Here is a 27,230-nt window from a genome sequence, read left to right on the forward strand (position 1 = left end):
AGGGAAAACCCCGGAAAAAAAAACCTCAACCAGGTAACTTGCTTCGACCGGGATTCGAACTCGGACCACCTGGTTTCGTTAAGCATTACTTCACAGATGTGGACTGTTTCTTGTTAGTACACTTGAAATTCACATAGGGGAAACCCGGGCAAAGCGGATAAGCTAAGAACAAACAATGCCACAGGCTAGGCTATATTTTGGTGCTCCCGAAATAAAATCTTCATGACATTGGTTGTGTGTGACACATGTTGTCCACATATATAAAAAACAGCAATTCGTTTCTCGTACCTACGGACAGTGATATGATTTGAGAAAGAAAATATAGTTAATTATTCGCTTTGCCCGGGTACACGGGCAAAGCGAATAATTAACCCGGGCAAAGTGAATATCCCTATAACATTTTCAAATTTCTATTTAATTTCTATTCACTGATATTAAATCAACACATAAACACGATGTTAATGAGTTATATTTGACGATAGGATATGTTATTTACAGCCCATTACTGCATGTTAGATTAGTACAAAATACAAATTTGAACAAGTCGACGTTTCACTAGTACTGAAGACTTGGATTTCTTCTGCTTTTGTTCCCGCCCATAAGTTACGTCTCTTTCAACGTTTTTAATCGGTATAAATGTAAGAACTTCAGAGCGCTGACATTTTCTTCGTTGAACTCGTATCTTTCGAGCATCCATTCTGGCACTGGTCTAAATCAAAAGAACTGACTTGGATTCTCTTGCTGACGATGTTGATGGTTTTGGTGTAACCGGAGCTGAAAATCTGAGTGTAATTGATCTATTGAATATTCCTTCAATCTCTGAAGATAACGCCATCACAGAGGTGGTTGATTCTGAGTGAGCATTAACTGTTTCTTCAGCCGCTGAAGAAGCTGGCACCACAGAATTTGTTAAATCTGGGCCAGCTGTCGTTTCGCTGATTTCTATCTCACGTGGGCGATCTGTAAGTTGATCTAGAGCAAAATCATCAACAAACACGTTATGGTTATATGGCCAGATAGCAGAACCACTGATTGGAAGATTTTATTTCTTCAAGTGCTTTCTTCATGGCTTCTTCAGACCATTTGGCATGTTTCGTCTTCCTCTTGAAAAATTAAACCGTCTGAAAACACATTACGACCTTTTTAAGTAAAAATTAAGATCAGTGTTACAGATTTATAATTTAATTAGTGTGACTTAATGCCTCCACTATGTAAAATGATCTAACACGCTTTATTGCAATAGACAAATACATACAAAAATACAGATAACACTTATATAGTCAAATAAAGGTGGCTGGGCAAAGCGGATAAGTTATCCACTTTGCCCGCAGACGCCATTTCGCTTTTCATTTAAAGTTGTACAAACATAAACGTGAATAATCTTCTTCGTAAGTACGGCACTTTAGAAGTAATCGTATCGCCTATATATTACGAGAAGCATTCAGAAAGTAAGTTTCCCTATTTAAAAAAAAAAAAGATCACACACTTTCAGGAAAACATTTATTGGCAACAGGTACAGCAATGTTTCAGCTATTTTTCAACATAGCCACCATCAGAATTGAGACACTTGTCGTATCGTGGGATCAACTTTTGTATCCCTCTGTCGTAGAACTCTGCCGCCTGTGAATGGAACCAGCGTGTGACAGACGTCTTCAGCTCTTCGTCGTTTGCCAAAACTCTCACCGGAGGACAGGAATTTCTTGAGGTGCAGAGAGAGAGAGAGAGATAGAGAGAGTAGAGAGAGAGGGAGATATGTTCGGCCCATAGACCTGACAGAGCTGCCGATGAATTTCAATTGGCGCAATGCTTTGTGCATTAAAGAACTTTATCACCGACCGAACCTCGCAGGCGGCGGGAGAAGGAATAAGAACTTTCATTTTGGACCACTGCTGCCACGCTACTGGCAGCAGACGGGACCTGTCCGGCCGGGTTTCCCCTATGTATATGAATCTATTGAGGACATTAAAGTGGGTAAAATATGTCCTTATTCTTCGTTTCTATCATGAAGAAGTTTGCTTGAGATTATGTTCATTTCTTGTGGTTGATAGGACTGTATTATTACATTTGACATACTATATCTGTCTCATCGCTTGCTGATAAGTGTAGATCCATCTTTCATAACGTCACACTTTCAACAATGTGTTAATATAACGAACACCCGTCTTAAAATATCAAATAACTTTTGGATATGAAATATTCTACATGCTTAGAGGTATTCAAATCATTCACATTCACTGTTGAAAATTTAGAAAATAATGGCAACTGATCAAGCCTTATTCTAAAAGCATAGAATAAATAAAGCCTAGAATGCCTATTCGTTACATTAAAGAAATGCAGTAGTTCGAGACACACCGATGATGACACTAAATCAGTTTCGAAACGGGCTCGTCTGTCGTTAAGGTATATTACCTTTTTAAAAACATTTTTAACACTTCTAAGCTTTTCATTTTAAGAAAGTTTTATGTAATAAATGTACTTATTTTCAAGAGATCAGAATGACATTAAATGTACAGCAGTGGCAAAATTAAAAAAAAAAACTGGACCAACCGTTGTAGCTGGTTTCAGAGCCTTGTTCACTCCAGAGCACGATAGACTGGTAACTAAGACTTTCGTGGTTCGAATCCTGCCTGGGAAGGAAAACTTTTGTTTGTTTGTTGGTTTGTTCCTTATTCAAATGTATTCCCAATACTTTTCGATTGCAGCGATATTTTACTACTTAATTAACTTATTATTCCCAGAACATGAATTTTACCAGAAATAGAGAAGTATTGGGAATAAATTTGAATAAGGGACATATAAAAGTTTCCTTCCCAGGCAGGATTCGAATCACGAAAGTCTTAATTACCAGTCTATCGCGCTCTGGAGTGAACAAGGCTCTGAAATCAGCTACAAGGGTCGGTCCGGTTTTTTTGCCACTACTGTATATATATATATATATATATATATATATATATATATATATATATATATATAACTATGCTTCCTATCCTTAATTGCGGTGTAAGAAATAAACTTCTATAAAAACAGGATTATTTTAAGAATATTTTACTCAGAAATATTTGTGTTAGTCACTGATTGGAACAAATTATGAAATCTGTAAATTACATAATCAGCAAAATGTGGTGCAAACAATTAAATTAAGATGACTTGCTTTGTCCTGTAACGTGCGAGATTACCACATGACAGAAATTTAACATAATGGAAGACAGGCTAAGTGTTAGTCACTGATTGGAACAAATTATGAAATCTGTAAATTACATAATCAGCAAAATGTGGTGCAAACAATTAAATTAAGATGACTTGCTTTGTCCGGTAACGTGCGAGATTACCACATGACAGAAATTTAACATAATGGAAGAGAGGCTAACAGGGAGAAGACAGCAAGGAGGATCATTACTGTGATACCGGTACCTTATAACCTAAAAAAGAATCTTAAATGACTAGGGTGTACAATAATAAAAAGAAAACAAATGAAGCTGCTTGTGTTTAACAAGTTGCCTTAAGACATAGCTGACATGGCCAATCATTCTAGACATTAAGTACAATAAATATAGTAAATACGTATTCGTTTAGTGTTTAGGTCTACATTATATGACACACTGTTTTTTTTTTTACTTAAATATTTTTATAGATGTGATGATTTAGAATTCCAATGGAATCAGCAATATTGTCTCAGCAAATAAAATCATGTATTGTTTGTTGAGGTCAAATTGAAGTACTGGATGCAATAACAGCTTAACTCTACTTAAGTCGTTATTCTGGCGATGTGATTTTCATAATCTTCCATGTCTTCCCTATCAGTGGCGTAGCCAGACTAATTATTTTGGGTGCGCCAGATCTGCAGGGTTTAGAAAGTACCTGACCCATCTCCTGACAATGCCGCTGCCGTTAACTGTCTTGAAACTCATTCTCGGAAGTCTTATTTAATAACGCGCAAAATTATGATAAACAATCATGGAAGGCATATCTATACAAACGCTTCATAAGGTGAACTGGAGCCATCGAGATTTCCTAGCAACGAATCTGTCGATCGCTGATGATGGGTCCTTCAACAAATCCCAACTTTTCTCTCTCTCTCTCGATTGATAGAATTGCTAGATTACAAACCCTTGTGCTTGACATGATTGTCGAATTATTTTTGTTTCAGAGCTTTGTAAAGTTTTATATCATTGCCTTAATGAAGGACGAACATTTCCTAATATCCATTTTTGATGCTTCCTATAATGCATTTGCAAGAGCAAGAATATCGTCTAAACATACCAAATAAAATAAGATGTCAAATTTTTCTTACCTTTATGCTATCGACTGTAACTATTGCTCTGGATCCATGGTGTAGTTTTAATGTTGAGTACTTTCCATTAAAGAAAAGGCAAAAATTCGTATATTTTTTGGTTGGGCCTGGTTACCCCATTGTTCCCTATGGACTGTAAAAGTTGTATTTTATTTCTTTGACTCTATATGGCAGGAGAGTTCATTATGTGAAGTGCTGTGCTAAGTCAAAAGGTTCAAAATTCGCATCAAAAAGTGAAACACTTTGACATTGTTTATCTCAAAACATGGGTTTTCAACTTAAGCTGTTATTGCACTCAGCGTCTCAATTATGAAATACATTTCCGGTATTGTGATAGTCCCTCTCGCATAAAAAAGTGAACCTTGTACAATGTATTCTGAAAGGAAGGAATGCAAGGCTCATAAATATTTTTCTTTGCTTGGTCCACATCTTGTGCTTGGACCTGTTCATTCTTCTCATGTGCAATAGATCAATATATAAGCTGTTATTCGCTTTTTTATCAAATACCACAATGTCCGTGTCTTTGGAAAAAAGGAATGATCAACATATCACTTGCTTAATCTTAATATTACCTTTATTAGTGAATCATGAAATGATTATCATTGGTATTGTTTGTACTCTCTAAACGTTGTCTGAATTGTAGCAAAGGTACCTAACTTCTTCCTTTCTGGAAATTCTATGTTTTCAAATATTGATGTTCACTTTCCTTTATCAAGGATATGTATTCCTTTTCTTGCAGTTTTTCGTCGAGTCGAATACAAAATTGTAACATCTGCTTCTAGTCTGTATCGGATCTCACTTCAAGGTAAGTAGCTTTTATAATTATGTATTGACATATTGTACACCTATACTTTACACATGCTGGGTGTTTGTATGACTGTTTTACAACCTTCCTGTTAGTATGTGAGGTCTGAATGATAACGATGTAACAATTTGAATTCTAAAAGTTTGTCCTGATATACCGTCAGATGGACACATTTATTAGTCGTTTTAACGGTGTTTCTGGACACGTTTCTGATGACATATTGTTCCTTCTGACATCCTTTATCTTCGCTAGAGGTAAGACTAAGTATATGATTATGTCTCGTGACCAGAATATTGTACGAAATGGAACTATAAAAATTGGAGATTTATCCTTCGAAGAGGTGGAAAAATTCAAATATCTTGGAGAACACTAACAAATGTAAATGACACTCGGGAGGAAATTAAACGCAGAATAAATATGGGAAATGCCTGTTATTATTGGGTTGAGAAGCTTTTGTCATCTAGTGTGCTGTCAAAAAATCTGAAAGTTAGAATTTATAAAACAGTTATATTACCGGTTGTTCTGTATGGCTGTGAAACTTGGACTCTCATTTTGAGAGAGGAACAGAGATTAAGGGTGTTTGAGAATAAGGTTCTTAGGAAAATATTTGGGGCTAAGAGGGATGAAGTTACAGGAGAATGGAGAAAGTTACACAACGCAGAGCTGCACGCATTGTATTCTTCACCTGACATAGGTAATTAGGAACATTAAATCCAGAAGTTTGAGATGGGCAGGGCATGTAGCAAGTATGGGCGAATCCAGGAATGCATATAGAGTGTTAGTTGGGAGGCCGGAGAGAAAAAGACCTTTGGGTAGGCCAAGGCGTAGATGGGAAGATAATATTAAAATGGATTTGAGGGTAGAGACTGGATTAATGTTGCTCAGGATAGGTGGGCTTATGTGAGGGCGGCAATGAACCTCCGGGTTCCTTAAAAGCCAGTAAGTAAGAGGTTTGTAACATAGTCATTCAAACATCCTGTATAAATGATCAGATACTGCATTCATGGTCTCCATGGCTGTTACTTGATTTGTCTTGAAATAATCATTCTTTCAATTTTGCACAAGTACTACAAATTTAGTTTTCCGTATGTCTATATTCCATACACAATTTGCAGCCTAAATTAATATTAATTTTCAAAATCCGAATAAAAAAATATGGTTTTCCTTGTTCGGTTTTATATAGTCTATGAATTTGTATTTTGTACAATGAATTTTGTGGCAGATATAAGCCCGACGTTGCTTATAAGATTAGTCCAAAATTAAAGTTCTAACTAGACACCAAAACGCAATACGTTATATTTTACCTGACAAGGGTCTGAGAGCGGAAAATGGAAAAAGTAATTACAGCGAAGCTGTGTGGAATGGAGAAACCGAGAAATCACGTTCAGTTTCTCAAAAACCTCTCTTGAGTAATCGTATCTTCTATACTGTGTACCTTCTTGGCCAAAATTATGAAGTAAACTCCTGTAGCCTATGGTTTATTTACACCTGGAACTTGAATCTGTACTGATAGTGTAGTGCAGTGCAGTGGTTCTCAACCTTTTTTGACTGACGACACACTTTACTGAACGCCCACGATATCGCGACACACTTATTTGTCTTCATTAGTAATGATATAATAATAACAGCTATTGTTTTTCCTCTGGAGAAAAAGGTGGTGGAACTCTGTGTAGAATATTTTATAGCGGACGGGGGATTACTGTCAACAGCACGGGAATTTGATCGTTTTTAACCTCCTTTTCATCCAACTAAGACTTACAACATCTAAGCAGAATTGAAAGAAGAATTATATTTAAAACATAATTATTCACACATATTTCGGTTGCATGACTAAAAATGCAACTAAAAGGTGCCGAAACGCCGTTCCAGTGCGTTCCTCCAGAAAAAAAGCACTGATTAACTTCTATGTAGTATCGGGCATCCAGTCGCGCTGATTACTTGACGACTCTCCGGTGGAGCAGACAGTAGCGAGCTGGCTTGTCATCCCTGGGACCAGAGTTCGATTCTTGGTGAGAACTTTTTTTTATTAACGTAACTGATTTTTATACATGTTGTCTTTCTTAATTTTTATTTACTTTTTTTTTTTTTTTTATTAGTGGAACGAATTATTTTGCAACTCTAGCTCCACTAGGAGAATTAAAAAAATTCTTGAGAGATCAATTTTCTTCCCGGAATAAAAGAAAGATAAACAAACAAATTAAAGAAAAATAAAAAAAATAATACACATGTGGATCTAATACTTGGTCCACATGCCGCGGCGTCTATTACTGCCTGATATCTTCGGGGCATTGGGTCCACCAGATCGCGGAAATAGTTCTGGTCCTCAGCGAGATCTTCCCTGGTAGCCAGAACTTAATCCCACAACTGATCTGGATTTTGAGGTGTGCGCGAGGTGGGAATCCTGCTGGAAAATTAAACTTCCTTCGGAAAGAAAACGATTATAAATTCCATGAATCCAGTTCTAGCTATAATATAATTCTAATAAATGAAAGTTAATATACCAATTAAGTTTTGATATGTTTGAATGCACATTATGTATTATTTTACTAATATTTATCTTTTTACATATAAAGTTATAATAGCTAATTTCATGTGTTAAAATAAAAACTCAGTTGTATGTTACCTTGTTGATTACTTTCAGCTTTGCCTCAGCCGTTCTTACGATATTGTAATCTATGATCCGTTTCTTATAAAATTTTGAGTACCACGATATTCGTGACGCGGTATCTTTCGTGAATTTTTGTGTCATTCAAATTTTCAAAATGATCGTTTCTTAAATGGTTAACATTATCTCCATCTGACTCTTAATTTTCCAGATATAAAAATTCTGCGTCGAAACGTTCCGCCATTTTATATTGCAACTAATGAAACATAAAAAATTTAATGACGGAAATTTCTATCACAAAATTTAATGGTAATTTTACTGGTTCGTTAGGCTAAAGATGCTTGGTGAGATATATAAATGATTTATTGAACCAGTAAATAAATTAGTGAATTATTAAAACCTTAGTGAAGCTTGGTGAAATCGGCCCTCAGCCTAATAATTATTGGTATAAAATTTCAGATGTAGCGAATCGCATAAAACTCATAACGAGAAAACATGTATCATCTTCATAACACAATTTTTTTTTTAATTTGTGTTGAGCGTTAGCTCGAAATCGGATCTCCACCACAAGCAATCATGATGAAACACTATCAGCTGAGCGCATTTTATCGTTTTGACATCCAAATTCTCTCTTCGTACATGCTGACGACCGTTTCATATCGTCAATGGAGATGATTACCTTACGTGTTACATTAGCAACATACATTGAGTACGGACGAGAGAAGAAGTTAACATGTGACATAATTCTAACTCAACCAACCGTGAAATTCAACACCGGAAAAATTTCATGTACTTTGGGACTGAGCCACCGTATAATAATGCCCCTCAGTGCTTAGCAGTTTTGTTGAACACGCATTGTAGAGGCATTTGCTTCTTCCCGTTTCGTCAGAAGGCATTTTCTAGAATTGCAATTTCGTTAAATTGTTTTCATGCAGAATTGTCCATGAGTGGTTATATGGAATTAGTTTCTCAGTTTACCATGCAAGAACTTACGAATTTACACATGTGACGAATCGTGTGAAATTGTACGTTTATACGCCGTGTTTACGGATTTTACTGTTTAATTTCAAGAATAAATGATGAGCGTTATATTTTCACTGTGGCTGTATAATATTTATTGATTCTGGTTCACGTTAACACTTTGTTTAAAAAACTTAAAATTGTTAAACGACACGTTAAAAGTATTAACCAAACCATTAAGTGTCATCAAACCATCCCATACAACATAAACATGCAGCTTTCCGTACAATGACACACAGGTTACTTAACATACCAATGATCAATGACAACTATACTGAAAAACTAAACACAATAAAATATATAGCATAAGACAATGGATATAACCCCAACGTAATAGACACACTAATAAAGAAGGCAAAACAAAAAACAGAACAAACCAACACAAACACCGCGTGAGAATAAATACATAACATTAACATATCACAATACCAATATTGTACTTACAAAATCGCAACTTCATTCAGAAAACTAAAATACAAAATAGCATAAAAAACAAATAACACAACACAGAAATATCTAAATAATCACATCAAACATTCAAATAAATATAATTCAACTGGCGTTTACAAACTAAAATGCAATAGTTGTCCACATTTTTACATAGGACAGACAGGAAAAACCTTTCAAATTAGATATAATGAACACATTAAAGCTTTAACCAAACCCTACTCACATCAAATTACGCAGAACATATTATCAACAATAATCATGACTACAATAATATAGAAACAGATATGGAAATTCTACACATCAATACGAAATATACAAACATACAATAATACACCCACAACATATACTTCATACACAATTACAGTTCAATACCCACACATTATTCGACATTATGATACATAGCACACAAACAATCACCCCCCACCATAGGAGCAACACACTCCCACCCTACAACTGACGAATGCAAATGGCAGAATGCAAGATTAACAGGAACAACAGTAGTTCGTAAGACAGTGAAGATGACGCAGCACCGGCGTCGAAACGGGCCGTCTAAGGTACATAACCTTTTTTAAAAATTTTAACACTTTTAACGTGTCGTTTAACAATTTTAAGTTTTTTTTTTGTATAATATTTCTTTGTTATTCCAACACAGTAATGCTTAATTTATATAAGCCTTCACCTGTAAATCGATACCATGGTTGTTTCTTTGAAGAAATGGTGAACATTTCCTTCTTTGAGACAGTTTCCACATGAAAGAACGTGAAATATTTAACGTTTTAGATAAAAAAATATGTGAAATTTAATGGTTTTGAAGCGTTTAACATTAGTTTTAACATTAACAAGACATTATCATCAGAAAACACAAGAATTAAAAGTGTGTTTCAAGTAAGGTACTCAAAATTGAATAGACAGGAGCGGGTGAGCTGTGTTTCCTACTCTCTGACTCGTTACAAACTGCTGAAACTACTCGTAATTGACTGACTGAGAAGACAAAGGACAAATCGTGAATTTACATTTTCATAATGCAACTTTGCTTTCTCCATCATTAGGAATGATTTTCCAAACTAACTTACTGTCATTGCTTTCATCTGATTCCATAGCGCATTTCTACAGGACGGTTGGAATTGACCGAGCAAATACTACCAAGGTGTGAAAGCTTACATTCAAATAAGCATAGCGGTAATTAAGATGGGAAGCAATACTCTATCTCCACATTTGTCGCCTCGGTTAAATTGGGCACTTTATCGTTTTAGCGTTTAAGTTACATGAAACATAAGTATTTACATGCAACTCAATTTACATTTCGATTGCTCTCCTCCTTTCTACACGTAATGCCGTTTTCATTTGTGATCATGTCAATTTAAGTCCCAGAAACAAATGTCCTGGAACTGCGCCCCGCTCTTTGCGATCCCGAACTGCTTACATTCCTTACTTTGTAGGAAACTTGTACATTCTCTACAACAGGTACAAAAGCAACGGATTATCGATATGTTCCCTCATTTGAAGACTACGTACATAGAGTAAGCATGGATGCATACAGTTTACGATAGCATTGCGACATGTAGCCTACCACATCTTGGGGGCGTGTCATAACAAATTCAACGATGCCGTTCGGGAGTATGCTGACCAACGTCCAGGAAGACGGAACCCTACGCGCGAGCTGTTCGAAGCTTGAATGACTGCATGAAAAACGAGGCCACGTGATTCCAGTACATTCTGCCGATGCTGGTCAAATTCTCTTTCGACGCACACTGCAGCTCAGGAGAGGTTCTACAGGGACATATTTTATTTTTACTTCAATTTTTATTGTACCTGCGTTTTTAAATGTACTTGACTCCCACCCCTTTCACTAATGTCCTTGCTAACGTCAGTCACACAAACTTACGGCCGCTGTTGCTAGCAGTGAAGTAAGCAGTACAGAGTACAGTGTGTTTCAGAAATATGTTGCATTTTCTATAGAAGAAAGAGCTTATATTATTGAAGTTTATTTTCGCACAGGTATCGTGTGTAGCATAACTGAATTTATCTGTGTGGACGGAGCACAAGTGAAGATTCGAGTTACCGAAAGTACGGTACCCTACAATATGGTACGGTACTTAACAGCATTATTTAAACAAGAGTTTTGTTTTACTGTTTGTAGGCATGAAGGACGATGATGGAAACTGGAATTACAATATAACCGAATGTGAACAACAGTTTTTTTTTCACAATTTCCTGATTATATCATTACAGAATATTTTAGTAGAAATGTCATTAATCTGGTAGATAAATTTAGAGCAACAGAGTGTACAGAAAGGAAGAAAAGTGTAATATGGCCAACAAAGGTGACAGAAGATGTTGTAGAAGATGCTAGAGAAAGGATGCAGCGAGGTCCTAATAAGTCGGTCAAGAAGTTAGCTGTAGAAATTGGGGTTTCTTACGGAAGTGCTCACAAAATTCTCAGGAATAAATTAGGTTAGTAATATGCTGAATAAAGTAGACATTACATAATGAATATAACCGCCTGAAGAGTTGAGTGTGAAAAAAAATGTTACTATTCTACTGTTTTTTGATAAAATACTGTAAAAGTAATGATCAAACTGAAAATCGTAATACTGTATTTCCCTGTAACATAAATGGATACACTACTTTTCTCTCATCCTATAGCTAGTAAAATGATTTGTTTACATATTGCACTAGTAACACCAAACTCCTGTAATCGAAGGGGGGTAACAGTGTTTCCGAGTATAGCCAGGTTAATGTTAAAAATGTTGGTTAAAATTAAAGTGATGTCCCTGTACAAACCATTGATGAGGATCCAACTGATTTGGCTTGCCTGCATTATATTCATTGTTTTGTTACTGAGCAGTTTTTTGATCTACTAGTCCATACAGGTTTTTATTAAAATATGCCTAATTCTTCACCACGCATTTAAAATTTTTCTCTTTATTAGTATCAGCCCTATAGCTACTACAGAATTCCCAAAACATGACATAGGCAGGCGAACTTATTGTGTACAGGGTCAATTAAGCATCATAATGTGATATTGTACACCGCTGGGTAATATCTACTCGTATATAGATGTATATAGGCCGGAACTTGCCTCGATAATCGTTGTCAATAGAGAACAACGCAACGTTACGCGTCTCTGCAGCTCTGCCAGCGCGATATGCGCTATACTTTATCGGTCACAGACTCTGGACTGATAAACGAAACAATGCGGGCAGTTCATTGGCATAACACCGCTCTTTCCAAACCCAATTTCAGCCAAGCTACTAGAGAATGGTGTCATATTCCTAGTCTTTCATCCGTTGCTAATATTCTTGATTTTAAGATTTTTATTCTCTGTTTAATAATCTAGTTGCTATAAAATTCCTTTCTAGTGGATGTGGGCTGAATTTTTGTCAGCGAAGTGGAAATTTGTGTTCATAGATTTCTATGTGTTCTGTGTTTTTGAGGATATTAAAAATTTGAGACGGTAGCCGGAAAAAGGGCCCATAAGAAAAAGCCATGTTTCGAGAAAACAAAGTTTGAAATACAGTATTTATTTTTATATAATTGCGATTTGAATGCACTTTTATCAAAATAGCAATTTGCATACTGTTACAATAATATTTGTCTACAAGTTTTTGTTAAATGAAGCATTCCGTTTTTAATAGTGTTATAGTGTATATCAATGATGTCAAAGCAAGCGCATTTTTCTGACCTTTACGTCGTGCGCGGCCATCAAGCGCTAAGTATGGAAAGAGGAAGTGTTGTGTATATGAATATGCAGCCTGTTCGATTAAGAAAACAGTGGTGCACAAACTTCAAACGGAACGTGAAATTTTATGTCGTTATTTTTGTATGGCTTCTTTCTGTTTGATATTAGCTATATTATCTGTAAAACAAAAGTACTAATACAAATTTCTTAATATTGCATTTGTGTTTTAAACGTAAATTATATAATAAAGAGTTAAGAAGGAATATCCACATAAATTCCATAGTAGTACAACTATACTGTACTAAATGGATGAAATAGATTACATCATTCATAAAGAAAGTGATATCCCAAAAAAAGAGATTGAGTATGACATGATAAGTTAGAATTGATATTGAAGATACCTTTAGCCTTATAAAAGTAATCAGTAAACTAATCAAAACAATATTACAGTACAAAGCAAAGTTACTTAGGTGCTGTATATGTTTTAAGTGTAACTAATATTCCATAACAAAACTCTTATCGCATTATGTTTTTAAGGTGATATTGGTGAGCAACTTGCTATCATCAGAATATTAAATTATTTTGTCGAAATGTGCTGAAGCTATAGAGCTGACATATTTACAACACATGGGCACGTATCTTTTGCTTATGATGTAACAGTAGTTGCTTTGTTAATTCATTTCCTTACAAACAATTTCCATGCGAATATTTTCAAAATTTTCAATACACTATCTTCAATAATAGGACGTATTTACGGTATATTAGATTTACGAAAACATTCTGTACGGCTACTAAATAAATAGGCCGATATCTGAAAATTTCACTTTTCAATAAAACAAGTTGAGAAAATATATCTTTTGAATAAAAAAATCAAACTTGTGAAAAATGAACATTTAAAATTAAAGCTTACTTTCTTATAGTGCACTTATACTTCTCAGACAAATGTAAAAATTAACATGCATACAGTTTTTAATAAATTCTCTACCCTCTATCTATTGAATCAGTGCTGGCCATCCCTGAATATAGCTCGACCAAGCGGCATATACTACTGTTGTCACGCCAGGAGAAGGCGGCTGAAGTACTTAGACGGGGCGGAGGGGAAACAGTCGCGCATGCGCACCGCGCTGTTCACTGCAATATTCCTATTTCACAAACATCTACTGCACGTGTCTGTGAGTCTTTGCGACTTTGTGAAAATAATAGTGGGGTTTTTACTGTAGTGTTTTATTAGTTTCAACAAGACAATTGTTTTCAGTACCGTATACCACAATTCTTGTATTGATTTAGTTATCCTTTGCTTTTCGTGTTAATAGTGTTGATAATAATATAGTTAATAGAATTTATGTTATTGTATACTGTTATTTAGGTTTATAGCAGTTTTTTGTTTATTGTAAATATGTCGACAAAGAGGAAACAAGGATTGACAGTCTATAGCGAAGAAAGGAATATTATTAGAAGTGCAAAATAATTCTGTGATGAAGAAAAATAACAACAGTGCCTTTGCATTCCTCTTACGAAACCTACAGCAAAGGTAGAAAAGTACTCTAATCTATCCACAAGAACAATACAACGTATAAGGAATGAAATGAAAGACTGCAGAGAAGAAAGTGCGTTGTCGACACCTGAGGGAGAAAAAAAAATGTAAACGTTCAGACTACCGAAACGCAAATGTAGATGACTTCGACGGGAGATTGACAAAAAAGATATAATTGAGAATTTTTATTTGAAAAAGAAAGAGGGCCACCGGCGTAGCTCAGGAGGTAGCGCGTTTGTCTGCTGAGCTGCAGTTGAGCTCGGGAGTGAGTTCGATTCCCGTTTGCGCTGACTACCTGGTTGGGTTTTTTCCGAGGTTTTCCCAAGCGGAAGGCGAATGTCAGGTAATCTGTGGCGAATCCTTGGTTTCATTTCGCCAAATACCATCTCGCCATCATCAATTCAATCGACACTGAAGAAGCTAGTAGTTATTACAGTGTCGTTAAATAACAAGTAAAAAATAGTACCAAGCTGCAACAAACGTCTACCCTTTTACAAGAGAAAATTGATTTGAAATGAAAGACAACATTAAGACGAATACTGAAGAAAAAGGATTTCAGGTGGAAGAAGTGTGCAGCAAAAAAAAAAAAAAATTGAGGAAAACACTGTAAATTAGAATACGTGAAGATATCTACAGCAAATAACTAAGCTTAGGAAAGTGGAAAAACCGATTTTGTATCTGGACGAAATGCGGATAGATAGGCCTACAAATTTAACGTTTCCCAAGTTCTGGCACGATAAAAATGTTACAGGAGTTTTGACTACCGTAAATGTGTCCAGAACACTCATTGTTGTCCATGAGGATGGGGGCGGTGGGGCTAATATCTTTGTTGAGAGATTCGAATTAATATACACGGCTGGATCATAAACAGACGATTATCATGGACAGATCATACTCCAGAAATTTTGAAAAATGTAATAATGATAGCGACAACACCGAAGATGCGGAATCTTTTATGTCTGACTCCGTTCCCGTGTGGCCAAGTAAGTGGATGAAGTTTTCAGGTCAGAGTGTAGCGTAAAGTTCCCCCGTCCCGCCTATCTACTCCCCACGCCAACTCGTAGCGCGAAGACTAGTACCTCTATCGTCTGTCTCTTTTCTTTCCGTTGTAAAGTGCTCAGGTTCTCCTGAGCTCTAAAGCGCGCGAGGGAAAAGTCTTGATAGCATACCGCCTCTGGTTTTTTCTCACTTCCCTCACTGCAGTCGAATGAAATTGAATCATGAATTTAATAATTAATGATGCAAGCAATTTTCTGTTAGTTTGAAATGGATTGTTTCAATAATAATTTTAAAAACGTTATTCTTTATTATTTTTAAATTTCCTTACAGTGCGAAATATGCACGAAATTGCTTCTTCTTCTCTTTTTTTTTTTTTTTTCGAAATATTCACCGAAATTAAACCGTTTTAATCGCCGAAATGAGGGTAAAATAATCACTATAAAATCACATCCCTACCTGTAACATTTTCGTGAATTCCAACAATTTAGACCATTATACCCTTTTTTATTGATATCTCTATATAAATTCGTTTGTAATAATTTTGTAAATCAAGTTTTGTCAAGAGGCAGTCTTGAATTTCGAGGAAACCAGTGTGTGTGTGTGCGTGCGTGCGTGCGTGCGTGCGTGAAAGGTAATGTATTAATATTCTATCCCACTCTTTTCTAGAGATAATAAAATATTTTGAAATTTTTATTTGAAAATTGTGTCATCCCTTCTTTGTACAGGCTTATTCCATTTAATCTATCTTTCATGTCATGGTTCTGTTGTTTCTTCCTTTTTTATTTTTATTCAATAATTCATGAAAATCTTAGTGGGCCTCTATCTATTTACGTTCAGAATTCTGAACCTTAAATTCATTAAACTAAACAAAGCGCTCATTTTGTTACTATGAATATTCATTACGTTTCATCGTAGAGCATGCATTAGAACGTAATTTCTGGACGGACTTCATGACAAAGCCTGATTTCCTTGTGATTTTAAAATGACATCTTAAGTAGAGTTTTAGGAATAATGGTATCTAAATGCAGTGAAGAAACATAGGTACGTGAACTCAGTAGACTATAAATGCGTACACAGTAACCCACATTGTTATTCTTGATTTATTGTCGTTGTATTGTCCACGCTTCACGAAATGTCCTTCTTATACAAATTTACTGTTTTAACGGTGTAATAAAATTTCTCAATGACCTACCAGTCATGAGTAATAGAACTGAATTGACTAAAATTGCATTTAATGTATGCAGTCCTTAGGGGCATAAACGAGCCGTGAGGCAGGAAATTGCTTTTGTTTTACGTAAGTGTCGCTAGCGATACTACTCCAGTGAACATGTTCTGTATAATGAGTCCCGGTGGCTCAGAAGAAACATTTAAACTCTCGTGGCGTATATACAAACTAAATTTTCTCGCAACTACGTACAGACGTGGCAGATCAAATATAGTGATCATTAATTGGAATCACTTTGATGTATGATTTCATATGTGTCTATCCACATCTTCATTGCTGAACATTTCTTTGCCATGTTTTTTTCCATTTACTCTTGTTTACACTGTAACAGTAATATTCAAATAGTCCACACCTGTGGAGTAACGGTTAGCGCGTTTGATCGCGAAACCAGGTGGCCCGGGTTCGAATTTGGTCGGGGCAAGTTACCTGGTTGAGGTTATTCCAGGGTTTTCCCTCAACCCAATATAAAGAAATGCTGGATAGCTATCTGTGCTGAACCTCGGACTCATTTCACCGGCATTATCACCTTCATCTCATTCAGACGCTAAATAACCTAAGATGTTGATACAGCGTCGTAAAATAACCTACTAAAAATTATTTAAATATAAGTCGGCCTCGGTAGCGTAGTCGGTGTAGCGCTGGCCTTCTGTGCTCGAGGTTGCGGGTTCGATCCCGGCCCAGGTCGATGGCATTTAAGCGTGTTTAAATGCGACATGTTCATGTCAGTAGATTTAATAGCGTGTAAAAGAACTCCTGAGGGACAAAATTACGGCACACCGGCGACGCTGTTATGATAGAATATGATCTTGCCATGTTATTTCGTGTTAGAACATTCTAAATATTTTGTTTTTGTATATTGTGCTTACTACGAATATTATCAGAGGATTATATTTGTTTTATGAGAACATTTCTACTGACCCTGATTTTTAAATATATATATATATATATACTCGTATCTTTGTATCGTGTTTGGAATCTGTAGTACGTATACTCATTGTGATGAAAAGTGGTCTCTTCGGTGCCAAAAATGAAGTCGCGTCCTTCTTATTGAATTCATTGTGACTGTTACTACGTTTCATTTAATACTATGATACTATGGTGAAGATACAACAATGGTTGTTCTGTATTGGATTTAATTCAATAATGATTACATACCGGTAATATATAAAACACGACGATTTCATTGGTTAGATTTATTTTTATCTTTGGACGAAAAAAAAAAATCTGATGGTATGTTATAAACAGTGTTTCCAGTTGAGGGATTTATCCCTCGACGTAGGGATTTTTTTTTGTCGAAAAGGGATTGAGAGATTTTATGATAGAATGACACAAAATGTAGGGATTTTCACATCTTTCCAATTTTTGTATTATTTTTTTTCAATATTTTTCAAAATATTTTTATTTTTCAGATATGAAATAAGTTTCTTAATTTTTATTAAAATCACATGGAGTTTACTTTGACACGCATTTAAACCGGAATTATCAAGTAACCCATATTATCAAAAAAGTGCTTTCCATACTACACTCCTTAAACAGCATTCGAAAATTCCTCCCGCTATCACTCAAGAAAATACTAGTGGAAACACTAGTAATGCCCCACTTCGATTATTGTGATTCTCTACTGACCGACCTCATTGTCAACCAGTCGCAAAGATTACAACGTGTTCATAATTCTTGTGTTCGCTTCGTCTGCGATGTCCGTCGCGCTGACCACATTACCCCATCCTTCCAAACTCTAAACTGGCTACGGCTTAACGAACGTAGAAATTTTCATTCTCTTATTCTCCTTTTCCAAGTCCTTCACACCTCTACACCTACCTACCTTGCCTCCCGTTTCAGTTACCTATCATCATATCATATCTTCACACGCACGCAAAATAGCCTCATACTAGCCATACCAACACATAAGACTTCATCGTATTCATCATCATACACAATTTCGCTTTCGCGCTTGTGGAATACCCTACCCAGTGACATCAGAGACTGTCGGAATTTAGTAGCGTTCAAAAGCAAACTTATTAAGCATATTCTTACTGCGTAGAGTAGGTTTAATTTTTACTTAACTTAGTTAATAAAAAAAAGTTCTCTATTCTTAATTTTTACAATGAACTGTCTAGCTTTTATTAGTCTGTTAATTCTTTTAATACTTTGATTTTTATTGTATTTGTAAATTCAATATTAATTTTAACTGTATTCTTTATATTGTAGTTGTAATCCCCTGGTAGAGGGGAAGAGATGGCCTGATGGCCTTATCTCTACCAGGTTAAACAAATAAATAAAATAAAAATAAAATAAATAAAAGTGATTTAACACTGAAAACTCTATTATATGTTTAATATTTGGTTTGTCAATGATGGGTTGTTATAACATATAATTTTAATTCAAAGAGTTCACTGATTCATATAGAAGCGACCAATGAGATTTAATTTTACTGTTTGTTGGCTGCCATTTACCCTGTCGTTTGCGTCTTCCCGCTTTATGTTCAAATCGATTCAGTACTTCAGTAAACAGTAGGTTGTTGTGAACATGAGTACGTTAGGAATATATTGTAGTTTCAGTTCTTGTGTTAACAGCCGGGATAAATGTACATATTGTACATTATGACCAAAGTTTTAAGTTGATATTTTTTAAGTGTCTGTTTATTTTCTTAGTTTTAAATTACTGATATTTTTAAGCGTGTGTTTATTTTATTGGTACAATGAGTGATCCTCAAGAAGGACTGCCCACGCCGAAAAAAACGTGAAATCAGGAAAGAGTTATCTAAAAGTGAGAAATCTTGGCGGAAACAATCATTCGTTGAATCATGGTTGGAGGAACCTCATTTTAAAGGTTTGTTGGCTAAATCTAATGATCGCAATAAAGTAAAATGTTTGTGTTGCAAAAAGGAACTATCGGCCGGTAAGAGTGAATTAGAAAGACACAGCTCGACGCCCTCGCATAAAAAAATGCATTACAGTTGAAAAATGTCCCCAGAATAACCAGTGTTTTTACAAGACAGGTATCTGATGACAAAGTAAAAGTTCAGATTACGATTTTTGGAGTTCTATCAAGTAGCTTGCAATGAGTCCCTGAAAAGATTGTCCCTTCAACAAGATGTTATAAGTAATTGGACTTTTCTAGATCCAAAAAGTGCATTAGGTGTCAGTAAGATTGTTACAAAAGTAAACCAAGAATCAGTATTAAATGAATGGAGTCTTTTACCCAATTACTTTTCTTCTGAAGAGAAAACTGCTTATCTAAATTTTCCTGTACTAGGATTTTGGAAGCGAATAGAAGAATGTCACAATTTCAATTCTGAATTTTTATTAAAAAGTTGAGGGGAAACTAGCCAAAATTTGCCTTTCTTTGCCCCATTCTAATTCAACTGGTGGCGTCTCGCTTCAACCACGGCAGAGTACGGTCGAGGTTACGGGAGCGGTTATCTAGTGAGTTCGTGTACGCGGAGTCTGTGTATACTATAAGTGTTGTATTAAACCGAAGTATTTTCGTGCGGTGTTTACATTCTTACGAATACTTTCGCGTGTGTCTTTTCTTCATATTTGAGAAAAGTTACAACAGGAAAACCAAACATGGCTACAATTCGACGTCTTAATACAATTAAAGTACAATTTGACGGTAGTGCTACTCGTCCTATGGCAATGGATGTACATCTTTGGATACAACAAACTCTCAACTTAACCACGGAACAGGTAGATATGTTGCAATTAAATACACAAGAAAAATCATTAAATATAAAAGTGATATCGCCCACGATATATGAAAAACTAATACATAAACATGAAGGTACAACGGATTTCAAATATAATAATGGTGAACAAACACAAGTGAAAGTAAGCAAGGCAGATGTTCCTTCCGTAACTGTCCGAGTGTTTAATTTACCCCCGGAGGTGCCGAGTTCATTAATTCAAACAGCGTTAAATACGTATGGTGTAGTTCATTCAGTGAGACAAGAACAGTGGAGCACAGCTTATCCTTTCCCAGTTAACAATGGCGTTCGTGCGGTAAAAATGGAAATTAAGAAGCATATTCCAGGATCGATATCCATTGCGGGATATAACGCACACATCACGTATGTGGGACAACCGATTTTATGCTATGTGTGCCATGAGCCCAATCATAAGAAAGAAGACTGCCCTCAGAGGAAAACCACCATGAATGTTAATGTCAAACAACGACAACTGTTATTAAGTGACATAGTTTCGGGAACAGTCAAACAGCAACGTGAGGCGCCACATGAAGTGCAAACGATGGAACGTCCCACGGAACGTGAAGCACCTGTAGAAGAAGAAACTGACACCGCATCAGAGACTGAAGCCATAAAAACAGTGACTACAGAAGATGAACAAAATATTATGGACACCACAGAATATACAGCAAATGATGCAGCTGAGGTCGCACAGGATAAGGAACAACTTAGTTATCGATGATGACATGGAAATAACAAATACTTCAGCTGGAATAAAAACACCCTTGGATCTTGGAGAATCCACAATTGATCGCGAAGAAAACAAAAAATTAGGGCAACCTACTGAAACACCACCTAAGAAACTTAAACCTATGGCGCAACATGAGTGTACACGGGACCCACGTCTGAGAAGTCGCGATGATGGGGCGGTTCCTGGTAGCAGCGCCAGCGAAAAGAACACAACAAACACGTATCCTAGCAATAAGATCAAGAACAGTCCAAGACCTCACCCCTACGCAATCTACGGTCGTACCAAAGAGGGTAGTAAAAAGGACGGTGCTGATGGAAAATCTCTTCCTAGGGAAGATAAAACCAATAGGACTGGAGACTCCCTTACCGACTGTGAATCATAAATATTTTTGGACATAGAATATGCAGACAGGAATATCCATATCGTACTGCAAGTCAATACTTGCACTACTTTATATACTTCAATATATGGTGCTACTACGAAATTATGCGACACTAAATATAAATTGTTTACAAAGCAAAAATAAACAGTCGTTACTAAATGCATTCATAAAACAAAACAGTATAGATATGCTAATGTTGCAGGAAGTGAATGCAGAAAACTTTGATTTCATAGGACCGCAATACGATTACGTTGTTAATACTGGTGATGAAAATCGTGGTACGGCAGTTATTTATCGTTGTGGATTTGCAGTAGATGCCATTGAAAAACATCCAAGCGGACGAGTGATATCCATGAAGGTTAACAACATTCAGGTGCTCAATGCATATCTTCCTTCTGGAATCAATCATCGCCAAGAAAGAGAAAATTTTCTAAGCAAGGAACTCCCTTTCTTCCTTCGCCACAGATATGACTGTCTACTGATAGGTGGGGACTGGAACTGTGTGCTTCACGCGAAAGATCAAACGGGGCAGTATAACCCATCTCCAGTTTTGACTAATATGACACAAGACCTACAATTAGTAGATACTTGGGAGCTTCTCCATGGTAATAGAGTAGAATATACGTTTCGCCGATAAAATGGAGCATCTAGATTAGATCGATTTTATATCACCAGAACACACAGTAAATATGTCTACCGTATACAAGTTTTTCCTACACCATTTTCTGACCATGGCTGTGTCCTCCTTTCACTCCAGACTGATATTCCTCTTCCCCTGTATGGTAAGAGTTTTTGGAAACTGAATAATACCTTACTATATATTCCTGAAATCAGTGAACAATTTTCTCAACATTTTGAAAAATTAACATTCAGAGCCAACAACTCCAAACTCAACATCCTGCAAAAGTGGTTAAATATTATAAAACCTGGAATAAAAGCCTATTTTCAACAAGCAGGTATCATTCGAGCCGCAGAAAATAGGGAAACATTGAACTTTTACTATCAGCTTTTAAACGAATTGTATGATGCACAACAGACAGGCGGTAATAATTGGCAAGAAATTTTAAACATTAAATCGACTATTTGTGCTCTTCAACAAAAATTCATGGACGGTGTAAAGATACGTGCGAGAACGCCAACAGTAAGCGAAGATGAAAGATGTGCCCTATACCATCTTGTAAAGGAAAAACGTAATGCTAGGACTAAACATATATCCCAGCTCCAAACAACGGAAGGAACAGAATTAACATCTAACTCAGACTGTATTAAAGAAGTTGAAACTTTCTTCCAATCCCTTTATTCTGCATCTCCCACCTCTGTAACGGAAACGGACACTTTACTCAAGCATGTGAACAGACACTTGAATTTGCAGCAGCAACGCGATCTTCAGTTACCAATTACAGAAGAAGAAATTCTCATGGTAATAGAAACTGCACCCAAGAATACTGACCCTGGACCTGATGGACTTACATATCAACTGTACAAAATACATTGGACTTTAATTAAAGACACATTAGTCGAATTGTTCAATTACATTTTTGATAGTGGGATTGTAGTTGAGTGTTTCAGTGATGGGATTGTAATACTTCTCCCGAAAGTTACACAGCCACGTACAGTGTCGGACTATCGTCCAATCACGCTCTTGAACACAGACTATAAGTTATTTATGAAGATACTAGCGAACAGATTAAAACCAACCTTTCGAGATATTTTTGAAATAGGCCAAACTTGCAGTGTGCCGGACAAATCAATAATTCATAACCTTGTCACCATTCGTGATACAATTTTACATTATGAAGAATTCCCGGATGAAAAAGCAGCACTGTTATCAATAGATTTTAATAAGGCCTTTGATAGAATGAACCATCTCTATCTGCAACGTGTTATGAAACACTTCTGTATTCCAGACAAAATTGTTAATGTTGTAAGAAGCTTATATGATAGTGCTCACTCCAAAATTCAAGTGAACGGTTTCTTTACGAAACGTATTTCTATTGCATCATCAGTACGACAAGGATGCCCTCTGTCAATGTGCCTGTTTGCTATTGGTATAGAACCACTTATTAGAATGTCACATGACATATTACAAACTGGACGAGCCACATGCTCCATGTTCACGATCAGGATATATGCAGACGATGTTGTAATCCTTCTCCGAGATGAAGAAGAGTGTAAAAAATTACCACAGATTCTACAAACATATAGTAATGTATCCTGTGCACAAATAAATACACAAAAGTCATCATTAGTACCATTAGGTAATTGGCCTGTTACACATACTGTAAATTATATACCTATAAAAAGAGAAGCAAAGATTTTAGGAATAACAGTATGTGCATCCTTCAAAGAAATGGTTGACATCGATTGGTCCATTACGTCTGCAAGAACTCGAGCGTCCATATTTCAACATATACATAGAACTCTCAATCTGTTTGAGAGGATATGGCATATAAATGTATTTTGCCTGTCCAAATTGTGGTATGTAGCACAGATTTTGCCTCTTCCGACAAAATACTCCACAGTATTAGACCGAGCAATCAGCTTCTATGTCTGGAAAGGATATTTTTACAAGCTTCCAAAAACATAACTATATCTACCAACAACGAAAGGAGGTTTACAACTGATTGCAGTTAAAGAAAAAAGTCAGGCTCTTTTGATACGGAATATTCTTCGTGCGAAACAAGATGAAAGTGATCCCATGGACAACAAATACTGGCAAAAACACATTCCACTACTATGCAGTAAAACAACCATCTTACCGCAGTCGCTGAAAATGATTTGGGAAGCAATAGAGTCATATTCCTCAACAATAGCCACGAATGACAAGAATCAAAAAACAAAGATTATCTACAATCACCTTATGAAGAAAAATGTGCAAATTCCACGTATCGTGGAAAAGTTTCCAAACCAAAGATGGGGGAATATATGGCGCAATATGCATATGGCAAACATCCCGACTGCGTGGAAGACAACAGTGTATTGCTATCTCAACCAGATTATACCAACTGAAGAAAAGAGACATCGTCATAATTTAACAGATTCCCCTGCCTGCAAAAAGTGTGGGTGGATAGACACACTGAAACATCGTGTCACAAACTGTGGTGCTGCGAAAACCATATGGGAAGCAGCAAGAGCTTTACTAGTAAAAATATGGCCAGATTCGCAACTACAGGACTGGTTCCAAACATTATTGGTATTAGACCCACCAACAAAACAAAACAAATTTGTAACTGCATGGCTTGCTTCAGGTTTCCTGCACTACCAGTTGACAAAGGCCTTACACAAAATCGAAGAATTCGTACATATGTTGAAAGAAGAGGCTGCCAGATTGGAAACGAAGGACGACAAGCTATCCCAAATACTAAAAGAACTCAGACTATTAGAATTGAATAGTTAATAAGATGAAAAAAAAAATTCATGGGTTAGGTAGCAAACATTATGTTCTACAATTATATTGGGTTGGCTGTACTAACTCTTAATTTTCCATACAGAATAACATTTTAAAACAATTGTGACAGGGGACTGATTAAATGGACTGTGCACTTCTCAGTTTCATTAAGTGTGTGCCGCTCTTTCCTTTTAGTTTATTATAATGTAAATATTGAGAAAATAGAGGGATAATCATGTGTATAAAAAAAAAGTGTTCAATAATGATACAATTGAATGTGTGTAACTAGGTGTATCTGATATTAAGTGATATATTTGTTAATATGATGTGACAGGAATTATATGAAATGATAAATGTAATATATTAGGATACCGCGAATTGAGATATCATAATATATTAATGATAATATAGGTTGGCAAATTTTGTGCTAATATTTAATATTATGTGCTATACTTACTTCAAAATGGTGTGAAATTATGGTGTATAATAAGTATTTAGGTTAAAACAAGTTAACGTATTTGTAGGCTGTGACTAAATGTACAGCAATTAGAGTTCAATGAGATGAAATAGGATGAGAGTGATTGTTTTGTATTTATATCAATGTAATGGGATCAAAAAGAAGAGACAACTCGTTGTAATGTATTGTGATGTCATTAGGGTAATGATGATGACTATGTGTCATGTAAAAAATCAAATTAATGTGATGGTATAAGGTAATAATTTGTAATAAATTAAGTTCTTTCTATTTCGATGTACCATAAGGCGAGTTCTTTTAGTTTAATATTCTGTAATGAAGTGTGAGACAGCTAAAATAATGTGAATGAGATAGTATGGCTGCAGTTCAATTTATATGATATGTTGCATTTAGAAGTAGTCAGATTAATACTGTGATGTTACATATTGTGCCAGATTGTGATAATGCATTGTGAGTGTAATGTTGTGTGTATCTGTTAATGTAACAATAATGAATTGTTGATGTAGTATTTACCAAGTTTAGTGTGCTGTAATTTCGAGGAATTTAGGTAAAGTGAAGTGAAAGATTATAGTGCATAAAAAATCAGCATGATATGATTTACTAATAATATAATATAAGGTATATGTATGTTATGATATAAGGTGCTACATCAGATAATGCTATGTTTTTATATTGTATGTTTTCTGTTCATATGGTTTGATATTATGTTTGGTTTGCCCTCATGTTCATATGGTATGATGATCTACATCAGGTAATGTTAGGTTTTATATTGCATGTTTTCTGCCCATATGGTTTGATGTTACGTTTGGTTTACATTCATGTTCATATGATATGACGTTCTAGATCATTTTAAACTGTCTCTTGTCTAGCCTCTATTTTTGTACATGGTAGCATATATGCAGTGAGTTGTCATATGTACAATTTATTCAAATATTAATAAATGTGAGGGGAAAAAAAGCAGAACGTAAACAAAAAAAAAACTGTAGAGCGCATATTTTCAATGATTAGTGATATAAAAACGAAGAAAAGAAATAAACTATCAGCAAAAACAGTGTCGTCTCTAGTGCGGATGAAACTTGCAACATGAACAAAAAGTGTTACAACTATCCAATCACCGACGAAATGTTGAAACTTGTTCAGTGAAAATATATAGCCTACAACAAGGATTCAAGAGACAACAAAATAGCTGGGCTGCTGGTTGCGGAAGAAGAGGGAGAAGAAGAATTGGAACAGGATCATCAATAATATGCCTTTCTGAGCGTGAGTGCTCTTTTGCACTATGATATTTATTAGGAACATTGTCTTGTTCTAATTATTTTAATTCGTTTTTAAAATTGTATTTTGGAGTTTAGGCCATACCACCCCAAGAGGGATTTTTTTTAAATCTGAGGGATTTTTCTACCCATCTGAAGGATTTTCTTTCGTAAAAACCTGGCAACACTGGTTATAAATGACACTCCACTTTTGATCCAATTTGGTAACACAATCTCAAGGGAAAAAAATGGAACTCTCTACATCATAATCCACAGTTAATTCCCGATTTACCACTAAAATCGTCTGTAGCTGCATTTAGATTGGCAACAGGCCATGATTGTTTGGCCAAACACCTGCATAGAATTGGAATATATCAGTCCCCTAACTGCCCATTGTGCAACTCTAGCCAAGAAATGGATTCGGAACACCTCAAAATCTGTGCTTCAGTGGCTGGCCATGATAATATCTTTGAAAAATATTGGAGTGCAAGAGGTCAAATGACTTTATTGTCAAACGCCTGGCATTAGAAAACAACAACTTTTTATCCAATCACATTCCTGTACTTCTGGAGCAACAATCGACTAGACCAGTTGAAGGGTTCAGAGCCATAGTCGGCAAAGCGCCATTTATTAAAAACGAAGGAAGCAAGGAATAAAGTTAAGTGAATACCATAGTTTAATGAAG

At 35.8% G+C, this 27,230-nt stretch overlaps 1 protein-coding gene across 5 annotated transcripts in view; it reads left to right on the plus strand.

The window, feature by feature from the left end:
* The window catches only part of Tpst (tyrosylprotein sulfotransferase), a 1,264,187-nt gene that overhangs the window by 608,438 nt on the left and 628,519 nt on the right, over positions 1–27,230 (plus strand). For all 5 annotated transcript variants that reach the window (XM_069813113.1, XM_069813114.1, XM_069813112.1 and 2 more), the window contains one exon: positions 5,031–5,096. The gene's annotated coding sequence lies outside the window, so the exon portion shown is untranslated. The remainder of the gene's footprint in view (positions 1–5,030; positions 5,097–27,230) is intronic.

Source organism: Periplaneta americana, chromosome 16 (genome assembly GCF_040183065.1).
Source record: "Periplaneta americana isolate PAMFEO1 chromosome 16, P.americana_PAMFEO1_priV1, whole genome shotgun sequence".
NCBI classification, from domain to species: domain Eukaryota; kingdom Metazoa; phylum Arthropoda; class Insecta; order Blattodea; family Blattidae; genus Periplaneta; species Periplaneta americana.